General features: G+C 40.4%; 2 protein-coding genes across 5 annotated transcripts in view; one reads left to right on the plus strand and one right to left on the minus strand.

The window, feature by feature from the left end:
* The window catches only part of LOC139762739 (transmembrane protein 129), a 209,300-nt gene that overhangs the window by 181,854 nt on the left and 7,508 nt on the right, over positions 1–19,938 (plus strand). The window lies entirely within an intron of this gene.
* Positions 1–19,938, minus strand: part of LOC139762741 (26S proteasome non-ATPase regulatory subunit 9) — a 161,338-nt gene that overhangs the window by 124,145 nt on the left and 17,255 nt on the right. The window lies entirely within an intron of this gene.

Raw genomic sequence — 19,938 nt, forward strand, 5'->3', positions numbered from 1 at the left:
GGTAAATGCAAGAGTTTTGGAAAGAGGGGCAAGTATGCAGTCTGTTGTGGATGAGAGGGACTGGGAAGTGACTCACTTGTTGTTCGCCAATGATACAGCTCTAGTGGCCGATTCGGGTGAGAAACTGCAGAGGTTGGTGACTGAGTCTGGAAAAGTGTGTTAAAGGAGAAAGTTTAGAGTAAATGTGAATAAGAGCAAGGGTATTAGGTTCAGTAGGGTTGATGGACATGTTAATTGGGAGATAAGTTTGAATAGAGAAAAACTGGAGAAAGAGAAGTGTTTTAGATATCTGGGAGCAGACTTAGCAGCAGATGGAATCATGGAAGCGGAAGTGAGTCACAGGGTGGGGGAGGGGGCAAAGGTTCTGGGAGTGTTGAAGAATGCGTGGAAGGCAAGAACGTTATCTCAGAGTGCAAAAAATGGGTATGTTTGAAGGAATAGTGGTTCCAACGATGTTTTATGGTTGTGAGGCATGGGCTATAGATAGGGTTGTATGGAGGAGGGAGGAAGTGTTGGAAATGAAATGTTTGAGGACAATATGTGGTGTGAGGTGGTTTGATCAAGTAAGCAGCTGCAAGCAGACTAAGATAAACAGATGGGGTGGGCTTAAACGTGACAAATTATTTTTGTTTTTACATGACAATGAAAGAATGGATGCAAGTGAATGAGACCTTTTCTTCATCCGTTCCTGGCACTACTTTGCTGATATTGGAGATGGCAATAGAAACAGAAAAATGCAGAGTTTTATATATCATGGGTGAAAATGAGAAGGCTGGATGAATTTCATTTAACTACAAAAGGTTGATGAAAAAAAAAGGCTACATGGTAACAAACTTGTATGACCTATAATTAAGTAAGGAGTGCAAAGAAGTATTAAAAAAGACAAAATGTAAAGATTCATAGGTATAGCATATGAGTCTAAGTCTTAGAAACTAATCTTCATACTTTACAGTTCACTGGTACATCCCCACCTTGAATATTGTTTCAGTTTGTCACTCTACTTAAGAAAAACTAAATGGAAAGAGTACAACATCAAGATACTGAGATGATTCATGGACTGAGAAAAAAATCCAATGATAAACAGCGAGAATTTAAACTTAGAAAAAAGAACATAGATGGTTTACTTACTTAGCTTACAAAGAAGGTTACACAATGAGCTGGTACAGGTTTCAAACTTATCAGGGGCTCAGCTAATAATCTTGATCTAAGCAGCATTTTATGGCTTGATTCCCCAATTTCACTTATTTTTTCATTCTTTATTTTGCTTTGTCGCTGTCCCCTGCATTTGCGAAGTAGCGCAAGGAAACAGACAAAAGAAATGGCCCACCCCACCCCCATACACATGTATATACATACACGTCCACACACGCAAATATACATACCCATACATCTCAATGTACACATATATATACACACACAGACACATACATATATACACATGCACACAATTCACAGTCTGCCTTTATTCATTCCCATCGCCACCTTGCCACACATGGAATAACATCCCCCTCTCCCCTCATGTGTGCGAGGTAGCACTAGGAAAAGACAACAAAGGCCCCATTCGTTCACACTCAGTCTCTAGCTGTCATGCGATAATGCCCAAAACCACAGCTCCCTTTCCACATCCAGACCCCACAGAACTTTCCATGGTTTACCCCAGACAATTCACATGCCCTGATTCAATCCATTGACAGCACGTCGACCCCGGTATACCACATCGATCCAATTCACTCTATTCCTTGCCCGCCTTTCACCCTCCTGCATGTTCAGGCCCTGATCACTCAAAATCTTTTTCACTCCATCTTTCCTCCTCCAATTTGGTCTCCCACTTCTCCTCGTTCCCTCCACCTCCGACACATATATATCCTCTTGGTCAATCTTTCCTCACTCATTCTCTCCATGTGCCCAAACCATTTCAAAACACCCTCTTCTGCTCTCTCAACCACGCTCTTTTTATTTCCACACATCTCTCTTACCCTTACATTACTTACTCGATCAAACCACCTCACACCACATATTGTCCTCAAACATCTCATTTCCAGCACATCCACCCTCCTGCGCGCAACTTTATCCATAGCCCACACCTCGCAACCATACAACATTGTTGGAACCACTATTCCTTCAAACATACCCATTTTTGCTTTCCGAGATAATGTTCTCGACTTCCAAACATTCTTCAAGGCTCCCAGGATTTTTGCCCCCTCCCCCACCCTATGATTCACTTCCACTTCCATGGTTCCATCTGCTGCCAGATCCACTCCCAGATATCTAAAACACTTTACTTCCTCCAGTTTTTCTCCATTCAAACTTAACCTCCCAATTGACTTGACCCTCAACCCTACTGTACCTAATAACCTTGCTCTTATTCACATTTACTCTTAACTTTCTTCTTTCAAACACTTTACCAAACTCAGTCACCAGCTTCTGCAGTTTCTCACATGAATCAGCCACCAGCGCTGTATCATCAGCGAACAACAACTGACTCACTTCCCAAGCTCTCTCATCCCCAACAGACTTCATACTTGCCCCTCTTTCCAAAACTCTTGCATTCACCTCCCTAACAACCCCATCCATAAACAAATTAAAGAACCATGGAGACATCACACACCCCTGCCGCAAACCTACATTCACTGAGAACCAATCACTTTCCTCTCTTCCTACACGTACACATGCCTTACATCCTCGATAAAAACTTTTCACTGCTTCTAACAACTTGCCTCCCACACCATATATTCTTAGTACCTTCCACAGAGCATCTCTATCAACTCTATCATATGCCTTCTCCAGATCCGTAAATGCTACATACAAATCCATTTGCTTTTCTAAGTATTTCTCTTATAGTAATGACTATTTCGAATAAGGCAAAGCAGTTTTTCTTCAACTGGATTGTTAAAATATGGAATGACTTGCGAGTTACAGTAGATGAAAGCAAAAACATAGGTTTTATTCATTTACTTTACTTTATCGCTGTCTCCTGCGTTAGCGAGGTAGCGCAAGGAAACAGACAAAAGAATGGCCCAAACCACCCACATACACATGTGTATACATAAACACCCACACACTCACATATACATTTCTATGTATACATACATATACATACACAGACATATACATATATACACATGTACATATTCATACTTACTGCCTTCATCCATTCCCGTCGCCACCCCACCACACATGAAATGGCACCCCTTTCCCGCCGCATGCACGTGAGGTAGCACTAGGAAAAGAGAACATAGGCCACATTCGTTCACACTCAGTCTCTAACTATCATGTGTAATGCACCGAAACTACAGCTCCCTTTCCACATCCAAGCCCCATAAAACTTTCCATGGTTTACCCCAGACGCTTCACATGCCCTGGTTCAATCCACTGACAGCACATCGACCCTGGTATACCACGTCGTTCCTGTTCACTCTATTCCTTGCACGCCTTTCACCGTCCTGTATGTTCAGACCCCGATCACTCAAAATCTTTTTCACTCCATCCTTTCACCTCCAATTTAGTCTCTCGCTTCTCCTCTTTCCCTCCACCTCTGACACATATATCCTCTTTGTCAATTTTTCCTCACTCATTCTCTCCATGTGACAAAACCATTACAATACACCCTCTTCTTATTTCTCAACCACACTCTTTTCACCACCACACATTTCTCTTACCCTTTCATTACTTAATCAAATCATCTCACACCACTTATTGTCCTCAAACATCTCATTTCCAGCACATCCACCCTCCTGCGCACAACTCTATCCATAGCCCACGCCTCACAACCGTACAACATTGTTGGAACCACTATTCCTTCAAACATAGCCATTTTTGCTTTTGGAGATAATGTTCTCGACTTATACACATTCTTCAAGGCTCCCAGGATTTTCGCCCCTTCCCCCACCCTATGATTTACTTCCGCTTCCATGGTTCCATCCGCTGCCAGATCCACTCCCAGATATCTAAAACACTTTACTTCCTCCAGTTTTTCTCCATTCAAACTTACCTCCCAATTGACTTGACCCTCAACCCTACTGTAACTAATAACCTTGCTCTTATTCACATTTACTCTTAACTTTCTTCTTTCACACACTTTACCAAACTCAGTCACCAGCTTCTGCAGTTTCTCACATGAATCAGCCACCAGCGCTGTATCATCAGCAAACAACAACTGACTCATTTCCCAAGCTTTCTCATCCCCAACAGACTTCATACTTGCCCCTCTTTCCAAAACTCTTGCATTCACCTCCCTAACAACCCCATCCATAAACAAATTAAACAACCATGGAGACATCACACACCCCTGCCGCAAACCTACATTCACTGAGAACCAATCACTTTCCTCTCTTCCTACACGTACACATGCCTTACATCCTCGATAAAAACTTTTCACTGCTTCTAAGAACTTGCCTCCCACACCATATATTCTTAATACCTTCCACAGAGCATCTCTATCAACTCTATCATATGCCTGTATCATATGAGTGTGTTAGTGGTTTTGATGCACGAGACTGGGTTATAGTGATGGGTGATTTGAATGCAAAGGTGAGTAATGTGGCAGTTGAGGGAATAATTGGTATACATGGGGTGTTCAGTGTTGTAAATGGAAATGGTGAAGAGCTTGTAGATTTATGTGCTGAAAAAGGACTGATGATTGGGAATACCTGGTTTAAAAAGCAAGATATACATAAGTATACTTATGTAAGTAGGAGAGATGGCCAGAGAGCGTTATTGGATTACGTGTTAATTGACAGGCGCGCGAAAGAGAGACTTTTGGATGTTAATGTGCTGAGAGGTGCAACTGGAGGGATGTATGATCATTATCTTGTGGAGGCTAAGGTGAAGATTTGTATGGGTTTTCAGAAAAGAAGAGTGAATGTTGGGGTGAAGAGGGTGGTGAGAGTAAGTGAGCTTGGGAAGGAGACTTGTGTGAGGAAGTACCAGGAGAGACTGAGTACAGAATGGAAAAAGGTGAGAACAATGGAAGTAAGGGGAGTGGGGGAGGAATGGGATGTATTTAGGGAATCAGTGATGGATTGCACAAAAGATGCTTGTGGCATGAGAAGAGTGGGAGGTAGGTTGATTAGAAAGGGTAGTGAGTGGTGGGATGAAGAAGTAAGAGTATTAGTGAAAGAGAAGAGAGAGGCATTTGGATGATTTTTGCAGAGAAAAAATGCAATTGAGTGGGAGATGTATAAAAGAAAGAGACAGGAGGTCAAGAAAAAGGTGCAAGAGGTGAAAAAAAGGGCAAATGAGAGTTGGGGTGAGAGAATATCATTAAATTTTAGGGAGAATAAAAAGATGTTCTGGAAGGAGGTAAATAAAGTGCGTAAGACAAGGGAGCAAATGGGAACTTCAGTGAAGGGCGCAAATGGGGAGGTGATAACAAGTAGTGGTGATGTGAGAAGGAGATGGAGTGAGTATTTTGAAGGTTTGTTGAATGTGTTTGATGATAGAGTGGCAGATATAGGGTGTTTTGGTCGAGGTGGTGTGCAAAGTGAGAGGGTTAGGGAAAATGATTTGGTAAACAGAGAAGAGGTAGTAAAAGCTTTGCGGAAGATGAAAGCCAGCAAGGCAGCAGGTTTCGATGGTATTGCTGTGGAATTTATTAAAAAAGGGGGTGACTGTATTGTTGACTGGTTGGTAAGGTTATGTAATGTATGTATGACTCATGGTGAGGTGCCTGAGGATTGGCGGAATGCGTGCATAGTGCCATTGTACAAAGGCAAAGGGGATAAGAGTGAGTGCTCAAATTACAGAGGTATAAGTTTGTTGAGTATTCCTGGTAAATTATATGGGAGGGTATTGATTGAGAGGGTGAAGGCATGTACAGAGCATCAGATTGGGGAAGAGCAGTGTGGTTTCAGAAGTGGTAGAGGATGTGTGGATCAGGTGTTTGCTTTGAAGAATGTATGTGAGAAATACTTAGAAAAGCAAAGGGATTTGTATGTAGCATTTATGGATCTGGAGAAGGCATATGATAGAGTTGATAGAGATGCTCTGTGGAAGGTATTAAGAATATATGGTGTGGGAGGCAAGTTGTTAGAAGCAGTGAAATGTTTTTATCGAGGATGTAAGGCATGTGTACGTGTAGGAAGAGAGGAAAGTGATTGGTTCTCAGTGAATGTAGGTTTGCGGCAGGGGTGTGTGATGTCTCCATGGTTGTTTAATTTGTTTATGGATGGGGTTGTTAGGGAGGTGAATGCAAGAGTTTTGGAAAGAGGGGCAAGTATGAAGTCTGTTGGGGATGAGAGAGCTTGGGAAGTGAGTCAGTTGTTGTTCGCTGATGATACAGCGCTGGTGGCTGATTCATGTGAGAAACTGCAGAAGCTGGTGACTGAGTTTGGTAAAGTGTGTGAAAGAAGAAAGTTAAGAGTAAATGTGAATAAGAGCAAGGTTATTAGGTACAGTAGGGTTGAGGGTCAAGTCAATTGGGAGGTGAGTTTGAATGGAGAAAAACTGGAGGAAGTGAAGTGTTTTAGATATCTGGGAGTGGATCTGGCAGCGGATGGAACCATGGAAGCGGAAGTGGATCATAGGGTGGGGGAGGGGGCGAAAATTCTGGGAGCCTTGAAGAATGTGTGGAAGTCATGAACATTATCTCGGAAAGCAAAAATGGATATGTTTGAAGGAATAGTGGTTCCAACAATGTTGTATGGTTCCGAGGCGTGGGCTATGGATAGAGTTGTGCGCAGGAGGATGGATGTGCTGGAAATGAGAAGTTTGAGGACAATGTGTGGTGTGAGGTGGTTTGATCGAGTAAGTAACGTAAGGGTAAGAGAGATGTGTGGAAATAAAAAGAGCGTGGTTGAGAGAGCAGAAGAGGGTGTTTTGAAATGGCTTGGGCACATGGAGAGAATGAGTGAGGAAAGATTGACCAAGAGGATATATGTGTCGGAGGTGGAGGGAACGAGGAGAAGAGGGAGACCAAATTGGAGGTGGAAAGATGGAGTGAAAAAGATTTTGTGTGATCGGGGCCTGAACATGCAGGAGGGTGAAAGGAGGGCAAGGAATAGAGTGAATTGGAGCGATGTGGTATACTGGGGTTGACGTGCTGTCAGTGGATTGAATCAAGGCATGTGAAGCGTCTGGGGTAAACCATGGAAAGCTGTGTAGGTATGTATATTTGCGTGTGTGGACGTATGTATATACATGTGTATGGGGGTGGGTTGGGCCATTTCTTTTGTCTGTTTCCTTGCGCTACCTCGCAAACGCGGGAGACAGCGACAAAGCAAAAAAAAAATATATTTTTTTTTTTTTTTGCTTTGTCGCTGTCTCCCGCGTTTGCGAGGTAGCGCAAGGAAACAGACGAAAGAAATGGCCCAACCCACCCCCATACACATGCCTTGTATATATCTTCTTTTTTTTCTTTTAAACTATTCGCCATTTCCCGTGTTAGCGAGTTAGCGTTAAGAACAGAGGACTGGGCCTTTTTTGGAATACCATCACCTGGCCCCCTCTGTTCCTTCTTTTGGAAAATTAAAAAAAAAAAAAAAACGAGAGGGGAGGATTTCCAGCCCCCCGCTCCCTCCCCTTTTAGTCGCCTTCTACGACACGCAGGGAATACGTGGGAAGTATTCTTAATCCCCTATCCCCAGGGATAAACATATATATATATATATATATATATATATATATATATATATATATATATATATATATATATATATGTATATATATGTATATATATATATACATATGTATATATATTTATATATATATATATATATATATATATATATATATATATATATATATATATATATATATATATATATATATTTTTTTTTTTTTTTTTTTTTTTTTTTTGCTTTGTCGCTGTCTCCCGCATTTGCAAGGTAGCGCAAGGAAACAGACGAAAGAAATGGCCCAACCCACCCCCATACACATGTATATACATACACGTCCACACACGCAAATATACATACCTACACAGCTTTCCATGGTTTACCCCATACGCTTCACATGCCCTGAATCTATCCACTGACAGCACGTCAACCCCGGTATACCACATTGATCCAATTCACTCTATTCCTTGCCCTCGTTTCACCCTCCTGCATGTTCAGGCCCCGATCACACAAAATCTTTTTCACTCCATCTTTCCACCTCCAGTTTGGTCTCCCACTTCTCCTCGTTCCCTCCACCTCCGACACATATATCCTCTTGGTCAATCTTTCCTCACTCATTCTCTCCATGTGCCCAAACCATTTCAAAACACCCTCTTCTGCTCTCTCAACCACGCTCATTTTATTTCCACACATCTCTCTTACTCTTACGTTACTTACTCGATCAAACCACCTCACACCACACATTGTCCTCAAACATCTCATTTCCAGCACATCCATCCTCCTGCGCACAACTCTATCCATAGCCCATGCCTTGCAACCATACAACATTGTTGGAACCACTATTCCTTCAAACATACCCATTTTTGCTTTCCGAGATAATGTTCTCGACTTCCTCACATTCTTCAAGGTTCCCAGGATTTTCGCCCCCTACCTCACCCTATGATCCACTTCCGCTTCCATGGTTCCATCCGCTGCCAGATCCACTCCCAGATATCTAAAACACTTTACTTCCTCCAGTTTTTCTCCATTCAAACTTACCTCCCAATTGACTTGACCCTCAACCCTACTGTACCTAATTACCTTGCTCTTATTCACATTTACTCTTAACTTTCTTCTTTCACACACTTTACCAAACTCAGTCACCAGCTTCTGCAGTTTCTGACATGAATCAGCCACCAGCGCTGTATCATCAGCGAACAACAACTGACTCACTTCCCAAGCTCTCTCATCCCCAATGGACTTCATACTTGCCCCTCTTTCCAAAACTCTTGCATTCACCTCCCTAACAACCCCATCCATAAACAAATTTAACAACCATGGAGACATCACACACCCCTGCCACAAACCTATATTCACTGAGAACCAATCACTTTCCTCTCTTCCTACACGTACACATGCCTTACATCCTCGATAAAAACTTTTCACTGCTTCTAACAACTTGCCTCCCACACCATATATTTTTAATACCTTCCACAGAGCATCTCTATCAACTCTATCATATGCCTTCTCCAGATCCATAAATGCTACATACAAATCCATTTGATTTTCTAAGTATTTCTCACATGCATTCTACAAAGCAAACACCTGATCCACACATCCTCTACCACTTCTGAAACCACACAGATATATGCATATAAATGGATGGGCCGCTCTTCTTCTGTTTCCCGGTGCTTCCTCGCTGATGTGGGAAATGGAGGTCAAGTATAATAAATGAATAAATATATAAATATATGTATAAGGAATTTTTTGAAGTAAGTTTAGAGAGAACTTTAATTATCTGAAAACCCCCTAAAATTTAAAATGACAACTGTCAAACTGATATCTTTAAAATATACAATTTTCAAAATGACTAGGATGGAGAAGCTTTCTACATCAAAATTGTTTATCTCTAGTACTAGGTAAATTTATATTCATGCTTTTATCTTTATGAGAAGAGTGGGAGGTGGGTTGATTAGAAAGGGTAGTGAGTGGTGGGATGAAGAAGTAAGATTATTAGTGAAAGAGAAGAGAGAGGCATTTGGACGATTTTTGCAGGGAAAAAATGCAATTGAGTGGGAGATGTATAAAAGAAAGAGACAAGAGGTCAAGAGGAAGGTGCAAGAGGTGAAAAAGAGGGCAAATGAGAGTTGGGGTGAGAGAGTATTGTTAAATTTTAGGGAGAATAAAAAGATGTTCTGGAAGGAGGTAAATAAAGTGCGTAAGACAAGGGAGCAAATGGGAACTTCAGTGAAGGGCGCAAATGGGGAGGTGATAACAAGTAGTGGTGATGTGAGAAGGAGATGGAGTGAGTATTTTGAAGGTTTGTTGAATGTATTTGATGATAGAGTGGCAGATATAGGGTGTTTTGGTCGAGGTGGTGTGCAAAGTGAGAGGGTTAGGGAAAATGATTTGGTAAACAGAGAAGAGGCAGTAAAAGCTTTGTGGAAGATGAAAGCCGGCAAGGCAGCAGGTTTGGATGGTATTGCAGTGGAATTTATTAAAAAAGGGGGTGACTGTATTGTTGACTGGTTGGTAAGGTTATTTAATGTATGTATGACTCATGGTGAGGTGCCTGAGGATTGGCGGAATGCATGCATAGTGCCATTGTACAAAGGCAAAGGGGATAAGAGTGAGTGCTCAGATTACAGAGGTATAAGTTTGTTGAGTATTCCTGGTAAATTATATGGGAGGGTATTGATTGAGAGGGTGAAGGCATGTACAGAGCATCAGATTGGGGAAGAGCAATGTGGTTTCAGAAGTGGTAGAGGATGTGTGGATCAGGTGTTTGCTTTGAAGAATGTATGTGAGAAATACTTAGAAAAGCAAATGGATTTGTATGTAGCATTTATGGATCTGGAGAAGGCATATGATAAGAGTTGATAGAGATGCTCTGTGGAAGGTATTAAGAATATATGGTGTGGGAGGCAAGTTGTAAGAAGCAGTGAAAAGTTTTTATCGAGGATGTAAGGCATGTGTACGTGTAGGAAGAGAGGAAAGTGATTGGTTCTCAGTGAATGTAGGTTCGTGGCAGGCGTGTGTGATGTCTCCATGTTTGTTTAATTTGTTTATGGATGGGGTTGTTAGGGAGGTGAATGCAAGAGTTTTGGAAAGAGGGGCAAGTATGAAGTCCGTTGTGGATGAGAGAGCTTGGGAGCAAGGTTATTAGGTACAGTAGGGTTGAGGGTCAAGTCAATTGGGAGGTAAGTTTGAATGGAGAAAAACTGGAGGAAGTAAAGTGTTTTAGATATCTGGGAGTGGATCTGGCAGCGGATGGAACCATGGAAGCGGAAGTGGATCATAGGGTGGGAGAGGGGGCGAAAATCCTGGGAGCCTTGAAGAATGTGTGGAAGTCGAGAACATTATCTCGGAAAGCAAAAATGGGTATGTTTGAAGGAATAGTGGTTCCAACAATGTTGTATGGTTGCGAGGCGTGGGCTATGGATAGAGTTGTGCGCAGGAGGGTGGATGTGCTGGAAATGAGATGTTTGAGGACAATGTGTGGTGTGAGGTGGTTTGATCGAGTAAGTAACGTAAGGGTAAGAGAGATGCGTGGAAATAAAAAGAGCGTGGTTGAGAGAGCAGAAGAGGGTTTTTTGAAATGGTTTGGGCACATGGAGAGAATGAGTGAGGAAAGATTGACCAAGAGGATATATGTGTCAGAGGTGGAGGGAACGAGGAGAAGTGGGAGACCAAATTGGAGGTGGAAAGATGGAGTGAAAAAGATTTTTTGTTATCGGGGCCTGAACATGCAGGAGGGTGAAAGGAGGGCAAGGAATAGAGTGAATTGGATCGATGTGGTATACCGGGGTTGATGTGCTGTCAGTGGATTGAATCAAGGCATGTGAAGCGTCTGGGTAAACCATGGCAAGCTGTGTAGGTATGTATATTTGCGTGTGTGGACGTGTATGTATATACATGTGTATGGGGGTGAGTTGGGCCATTTCTTTCGTGTGTTTCCTTGCGCTACCTCGGAAACGCGGGAGACCGGCAAAAAAAAAAAAAAAAAAAAAAAATGCAGTATAAATAATGTGAACACTTGCCAAACAAAACTGTGTTTTTTACTTATAGAAATTGGTCAAGGTGGAGGGGTGTTATCCAGTATTCATTCACCATCATCTGAAATGCTCAAAATATTTGTTTCAATGAATGTATTTTATTTTATTTCTTACCAGAACATTGCTTATTCTTGTCTTTAGTTAAGCATTTTGGCTTGTGTTGGGGAGTTATAGACTTCAGTCATGAATGCAGCTTCATTGCCTTATCGACTTGAGAGCAGAACTTTATGACTTTGAGTGAACCTGTTCCCTAACTTTATGGAGGGTAGTAAAATAACACATTGATTGACTGATTAACTTTATTCAGGGACCTTAGTACATTATAATAGGTATACACACGTGCATTACACCGCAATAATGTACACAGTAGCTTCCACTAGGATAACCTACTAAAGTTTTACAAACTCATTTCCAGTAGGGTCCTTGTACTGTAGCAAAGTGGAGCAGTCAACAAAGGAGCCACTGCACCCCAAACAAGACACATATGCACAATATACACATTATATATCTCACTTTAAAACAGTTAAAAAGTTTAAAAACACCATGCATAATATTACTTATATGTCTAGTAATATACATAATCATTTAGTTCACAGAATCTTTCTTCGTCAATAAGATGTTTCCTAACTGCTGATCTATACAGGTTTTTTGAATTTATAAACTGGTATTATTTGGTAATGAATTCCATTCTTTAATAGAAGTATGAAAGAAGGTATTAGCTGTAGTTCCCATGGCTCTTATTACACAAAGTTAAATTCACTGTAATATATGTGGTCCCTTTGTTGTATATGTTAAAGACATGATTCAGTTTTATTTGCTTAACCCTATTCTTCACACTTAACATGTTTACTTTCTCCCTATCCGTTTGGCCAATGTGATCTCTGGGGTCTTCTCTTAGAATAAATCTAATAATTTTGTTTCGACAAATTTGTAGCTGCTTTGTGGATTTACTGCTTACTCCAGAATACCAAGAAGAACATGCAAAATCAAAATGAGGTTGAATTAAAGCAGACCATAAGTTTTTCTTAATTTTCTGATTAATGCCATTTGCTTGTTTGTATAAAAATTTTAATCTTGCATTTATTGTCTTGATTATAAACTGACAGTTTAACTCTCCTGAGGCACATTGGTCCAAATAAACTCCTAGGTACTTCATTTACTTTACTCTCTTTATTACCTGACCATTATGTGTTATTGCAAAAAATTTACCTTCTCTAATTTTCTTTTAGATCTTGCAATCATAACTTAGGTTTTTCCCAGGTGAAGAGACAGTTTGTTAATCATCCAATTATTACAAGATCCAAGTTCTTTTCCTAATATATTTGAGGTAGCATTAGCATCCCTGTGTGATGCAATTAGAATATTGTCATCAGCATAAAGAAGTTAGCATGTGACACTAATTTTCATGTCATTTACATAGCATAACATTTACATAGCATAAAAATAATAGTGATCCTAAAATACTTCCCCGTGGAACTCCACAAGTTATACTGCAAGGCTCTGAATAATGTTAATCAATTTTAACTACCTGCTTCCTTCCAGTCAGATATGAGTAAAACCATTCCACAGACTTTATCTCCATTCAGACTTTATCTCCATTATGTGTTATTGCAAAAAATTTACCTTCTCTAATTTTCTTTTAGATCTTGCAATCATAACTTAGGTTTTTCCCAGGTGAAGAGACAGTTTGTTAATCATCCAATTATTACAAGATCCAAGTTCTTTTCCTAATATATTTGAGGTAGCATTAGCATCCCTGTGTGATGCAATTAGAATATTGTCATCAGCATAAAGAAGTTAGCATGTGACACTAATTTTCATGTCATTTACATAGCATAACATTTACATAGCATAAAAATAATAGTGATCCTAAAATACTTCCCCGTGGAACTCCACAAGTTATACTGCAAGGCTCTGAATAATGTTAATCAATTTTAACTACCTGCTTCCTTCCAGTCAGATATGAGTAAAACCATTCCACAGACTTTATCTCCATTCAGACTTTATCTCCATTGCTTTTAATTTTTCACACTAAATGTGATCTACCATGTCAGATGCTTTTTGTAGGTCCAAAATGACAAGTCATGTATAATTTCCTTTTGATATATTAGTTTTAAGTATGTCTAAAAGGTAGACCAAATGTGTATCTGTGGAGTGTTTTCCCCTGAATCCTGACTGAAAATTGTATATAATATTATTTGACAAGAAAGAAAGAGGCAGGTCAAGAGAAAGGTGCAAGAGGTGAAAAGGAAGGCAAATGAGAGTTGGGATGAGAGAGTATCATTAAATTTTAGGGAGAATAAAAAGATGTTTTGGAAGGAGGTAAATAAAGTGCATAAGACAAGGGAGCAAATGGGAACTTCAGTGAAGGGGGCTAATGGGGAGGTGATAACAAGTAGTGGTGATGTAAGAAGGAGATGGAGTGAGTATTTTGAAGGTTTGTTGAATGTGTTTGATGATAGAGTGGCAGATATAGGGTGTTTTGGTCAAGGTGGTGTGAAAGGTGAGAGGGTTAGGGAGAATGATTTGGTAAACAGAGAAGAGGTAGTAAAAGCTTTGCAGAAGATGAAAGCCGACAAGGCATTAGGCTTGGATGGTATTGCAGTGGAATTTATTAGAAAAGAGGGTGACTGTATTGTTGACTGGTTGGTAAGGTTATTTAATGTACGTATGACTCATGGTGAGGTGCCTGAGGATTGGCGGAATGCTTGCATAGTGCCATTGTACAAAGGCAAAGGGGATAAAAGTGAGTGCTCAAATTACAGAGGTATAAGTTTGTTGAGTATTCCTGGTAAATTATATGGGAGGGTATTGATTGAGAGGGTGAAGGCATGTACAGAGCATCAGATTGGGGAAGAGCAGTGTGGTTTCAGAAGTGGTAGAGGATGTGTGAATCAGGTGTTTGCTTTGAAAAATGTATGAGAGAAATACTTAGAAAAGCAAATAGATTTGTATGTAGCATTTGTGGATCTGGAGAAAGCATATGATAGAGTTGATAGAGATGCTTTGTGGAAGGTATTAAAAATATATGGTGGGGGGAAGTTGTTAGAAGCAGTGAAAAGTTTTTATCGAGGATGTAAGGCATGTGTATGTGTAGGAAGAGTGGAAAGTGATTGGTTTTCAGTGAATGTAGGTTTGCAGCAGGGGTGTGTGATGTCTCCATGGTTGTTTAATTTGTTTATGGATGGGGTTGTTAGGGAGGTGAATGCAAGAGTTTTGGAAAGAGGGGCAAGTATGCAGTCTGTTGTGGATGAGAGAACTTGGGAAGTGAGTCAGTTGTTGTTTGCTGATGATACAGCACTGATGGGTGATTCGTGTGAGAAACTGCAGAAGCTGGTGACTGAGTTTGGTAAAGTGTGTGAAAGAAGAAAGCTGAGAGTAAATGTGAATAAGAGCAAGGTTATTAGGTACAGTAGGGTTGAGGGACAAGTCAATTGGGAGGTAAGTTTGAATGGAGAAAAACTGGAGGAAGAGAAGTGTTTTAGATATCTGGGAGTGGATTTGGCAGCAGATGGAATCATGGAAGCAGGAAGTGAATCATAGGGTGGGGGAGGGGGTGAAAGGTCTGGGAGCGTTGAAGATTGTGTGGAAGTCGAGAGCATTATCTCGGAAAGCAAAAATGGGTATGTTTGAAGGAATAGTGGTTCCAACAATGTTATATGGTTGCAAGGCGTGGGCTATAGATACAGTTGTGCGGAGGAGGGTGGATGTGCTGGAAATGAGATGTTTGAGGACAATATGTGGTGTGATGTGGTTTGATCAAGTAAGTAATAATAGGGTAAGAGAGATGTGTGATAATAAAAAGAGTGTGGTTGAGAGAGCAGAAGAGGGTGTTTTGAAATGGTTTGGTCACATGGAGAGAATGAGTGAGGAAAGATTGACCAAGAGGATATATGTGTCAGAGGTGGAGGGAACAAGGAGAAGTGGGAGACCAAATTGGAGGTGGAAAGATGGAGTGAAAAAGATTTTGAGTGATCTGGGCCTGAACATGCAGGAGGGTGAAAGGCGGGCAAGGAATAGAGTGAATTGGAACGATGTGGTATACCGGGGTCGACGTGCTGTCAATGGATTGAACCAGGGCATGTGGGGCCTGGATGTGGAAAGGGAGCTGTGGTTTCGGTGCATTATTACATGACAGCTAGAGACTGAGTGTGAACGAATGGGGCCTTTGTTGTCTTTTCCTAGAGCTACCTCGCGCACATGAGGGGGAAGGGGGTTGTTATTTCATGTGTGGCAGGGTGGCATTGGGAATGAATAAGGGCAGACACTATGAATTATGTACATGTGTATATATGTATATGTCTGTGTGTGTATATATAAGTATACGTTGAGATGTATAGGTATATATATTTGCGTGTGTGGACGTGTATGTATATACATGTGTATGTGGCTGGGTTGGGCCATTCTTTTGTCTGTTTCCTTGTGCTACCTCGCTAGCGCGGGAGACAGCGACAAAGCAAAATGATAATAATATTAGGTAATTTGCTAATTGATCATAAACACCCCTTTCCAGTATTTTTGATAATTTCCTACTCCTTGCCCATTATTCTTTTTGTACAATGGTTTGATTCTAGCTTCCTTTAGCCCAGCTGGTACTTCACTTGTACTTATAGATTTACAATATGTGTTATTGGTCCTTTTAGTACTGGTGCCCCATCTTTTATGAACCTTGCTGGTAAACTACCTACCCCTGTACTTTTATTAGCTCCTAGTCCCTTTATTACACTAAGAATATACTCTCCTGTTACTTCTGTAAGCCTAAAATTGTTCTCTGTGATCCTTTTTGATCTATAATAGTTTTTTGAATTAAAAGAATCACTGCTAAAAATCCTAGGAGCATAAGGTAATTTACTAAATTTGATGCTACAGATGGAAAGAATTTACTAAAATATGTTGCTATCTTTTTTCCCATCAAAGCACAGTTCATCTTCATTCTCGAGGACTGTCTTTGAATTTTTCTTTAATTTACCTGAATTATCTAATCTTTTCAGTTGTTGCCACAATTTCTTGCTATCATTATTACTTTCTTGTATTTCATCAAAAATATAATCTGATTTAATTTTCTTAATGTCTTGTATCTTTTTTCTCACTGTACAGAACTTGTCAAATTTCTTTTTATTGCCTTTATCTTTCTTATATTCAGCCAAAAGTTCATCTCTTTCTTTTAACCCCTCAAGAATTTCTGTAGTTATCCAGAGCTCTGTCCTTTGTTTGATTCTTACTTCCTTTATGGGAGCCACCTTGTTAAGTACTATAATTACAATATCCCTTAGTTGTTCCATGCTTCATCAACTGTTTCAGCATTATAAACATGATTCCAATTCTTGCTAATTTTTCATTACATTCCTGCACATTGTATGTTTTCACTGCCCTGATTTTAATACTCTTATGCATATTTATACATTCTTTAACTACTTTCTTTGCACAGTATGTTACATAGTGATCACTAATTCCTATTGGCAATACTCCATGTTGACTAATTTTTTCTGCTTTACTACATATAACGATCCAGAATCTTGGCTGATTTCCTCATTTCCCTGGTTATTTCATTTGTTAACTGCACCATTCCATACATTTACAGAGTATTCATAAACTCTTTATACAGGTATCCTAATTTTTTATAAACACAAATATTCATTTTTTTTTTTTTTTTTTTTTTGCCGCTGTCTCCCGCGTTTGCGAGCTAGCGCAAGGAAACAGACGAAAGAAATGGCCCAACCCACCCCCATACACATGTATATACCTACATCCACACACGCAAATATACATACCTACACAGCTTTCCATGGTTTACCCCAGACACTTCACATGCCCTGATTCAATCCACTGACAGCACGTCAACCCCGGTATACCACATCGATCCAATTCACTCTATTCCTTGCCCTCCTGCATGTTCAGGCCCCGATCACACAAAATCTTTTTCACTCCATCTTTCGACCTCCAATTTGGTCTCCCACTTCTCCTCGTTCCCTCCACCTCCGACACATATATCCTCTTGGTCAATCTTTCCTCACTCATTCTCTCCATGTGCCCAAACCATTTCAAAACACCCTCTTCTGCTCTCTCAACCACGCTCTTTTTATTTCCACACATCTCTCTTACCCTTAAGTTACTTACTCAATCAAACCACCTCACACCACACATTGTCCTCAAACATCTCATTTCCAGCACATCCATCCTCCTGCGCACAACTCTATCCATAGCCCACGCCTCGCAACCATACAACATTGTTGGAACCACTATTCCTTCAAACATACCCATTTTTGCTTTCCGAGATAATGTTCTCGACTTCCACACATTCTTCAAGGCTCCCAGGATTTTCGCCCCCTCCCTCACCCTATGATCCACTTCCGCTTCCATGGTTCCATCTGCTGCCAGATCCACTCCCAGATATCTAAAACACTTTACTTCCTCCTAATTACCTTGCTCTTATTCACATTTACTCTTAACTTTCTTCTTTCACACACTTTACCAAACTCAGTCACCAGCTTCTGCAGTTTCTGACATGAATCAGCCACCAGCGCTGTATCATCAGCGAACAATAACTGACTCACTTCCCAAGCTCTCTCATCCCCAACAGACTTCATACTTGCCCCTCTTTCCAAAACTCTTGCATGTCCCCAAGAATTACTACTTCCGTTTCATAGCAAATTTTTGAAATGCATTCTTTTAACAATTCTTTTTTTTTCTTTTGCTTAGGTCTATAACAGCATCCAGTTACAAATGGTTTAGTTTGTGTGAGCAAGATTTCACACTAGATTGCTTCTAGCTTGTCAATTTCTAAATCATTCCTTTGGTTAAATGCTAAACATGTTTTGATGTACATATATACTGATGATACAGCGCTGGTGGCGGATTCATGTGAGAAACTGCAGAAGCTGGTGACGGAGTTTGGTAAAGTGTGTGGAAGAAGAAAGTTAAGAGTAAATGTCAATAAGAGCAAGGTTATTAGGTACAGTAGGGTTGAGGGTCAAGTCAATTGGGAGGTGAGTTTGAATGGTGAGAGGCTGGAGGAAGTGAAGTGTTTTAGATATCTGGGAGTGGATCTGTCAGCGGATGGAACCATGGAAGCGGAAGTGGATCATAGGGTGGGGGAGGGGGCGAAAATTTTGGGAGCCTTGAAAAATGTGTGGAAGTCAAGAACATTATCCCGGAAAGCAAAAATGGGTATGTTTGAAGGAATAGTAGTTCCAACAATGTTGTATGGTTGCGAGGCGTGGGCTATGGATAGAGTTGTGCGTAGGAGGATGGATGTGCTGGAAATGAGATGTTTGAGGACAATGTGTGGTGTGAGGTGGTTTGATCGAGTAAGTAACGTAAGGGTAAGAGAGATGTGTGGAAATAAAAAGAGCGTGGTTGAGAGAGCAGAAGAGGGTGTTTTGAAATGGTTTGGGCACATGGAGAGAATGAGTGAGGAAAGATTGACCAAGAGGATATATGTGTCGGAGGTGGAGGGAACGAGGAGAAGAGGGAGACCAAATTGGAGGTGGAAAGATGGAGTGAAAAAGATTTTGTGTGATCGGGGCCTGAACATGCAGGAGGGTGAAAGGAGGGCAAGGAATAGAGTGAATTGGAGCGATGTGGTATACAGGGGTTGACGTGCTGTCAGTGGATTGAATCAAGGCATGTGAAGCGTCTGGGGTAAACCATGGAAAGCTGTGTAGGTATGTATATTTGCGTGTGTGGACGTGTGTATGTACATGTGTATGGGGGGGGGTTGGGTCATTTCTTTCGTCTGTTTCCTTGCGCTACCTCGCAAACGCGGGAGACAGCGACAAAGTATAAAAAAAAAAAAAAAAAAAAAAAAAAATATACTCCCCCTTCATTTTTATTTCTGTCCTTTGTAATTACGTTATATCTTGATATCTCTATTTCTGAACTGATCTCTGAATTTTCAAACCAGGTTTCTGTGATACAGATTATTTCAGCTTTTGTTGTAAGTGCCAATATTTTAATCTTTTCCATTTTGTAAACAATTGATGTACCATTTAATTGAATAATGTGCAAACCTTTCCTTTCAAAGCATTCAAAAATTTCCCTCCCAGCTTCAGATTGTCTTGTATTACCTACATTTTCCTCAATTGGGTCTACATTTGATATACCTGAGTCTAAATTGTCATGACATTCTACTTCATAATGCATAAAGTTTTCCTCACAGCGTGAAAAAGGTAATTCCAATAGATAACACTTATTACATATAAAATTGACATTTTTCTCTTGCCTTATGTTAGGTTTTTCATATTGACATCCTTGCTGCTCCTTACGTGAATCACTTTGTTACAGAAACTACATGTAGCAATTTTAAAGTTTTTGTATAAGCCTCCTTCACAATGTTCACACATTTTCTTAAG

Source organism: Panulirus ornatus, chromosome 44, assembly GCF_036320965.1.
Source record: "Panulirus ornatus isolate Po-2019 chromosome 44, ASM3632096v1, whole genome shotgun sequence".
NCBI lineage: Eukaryota > Metazoa > Arthropoda > Malacostraca > Decapoda > Palinuridae > Panulirus > Panulirus ornatus.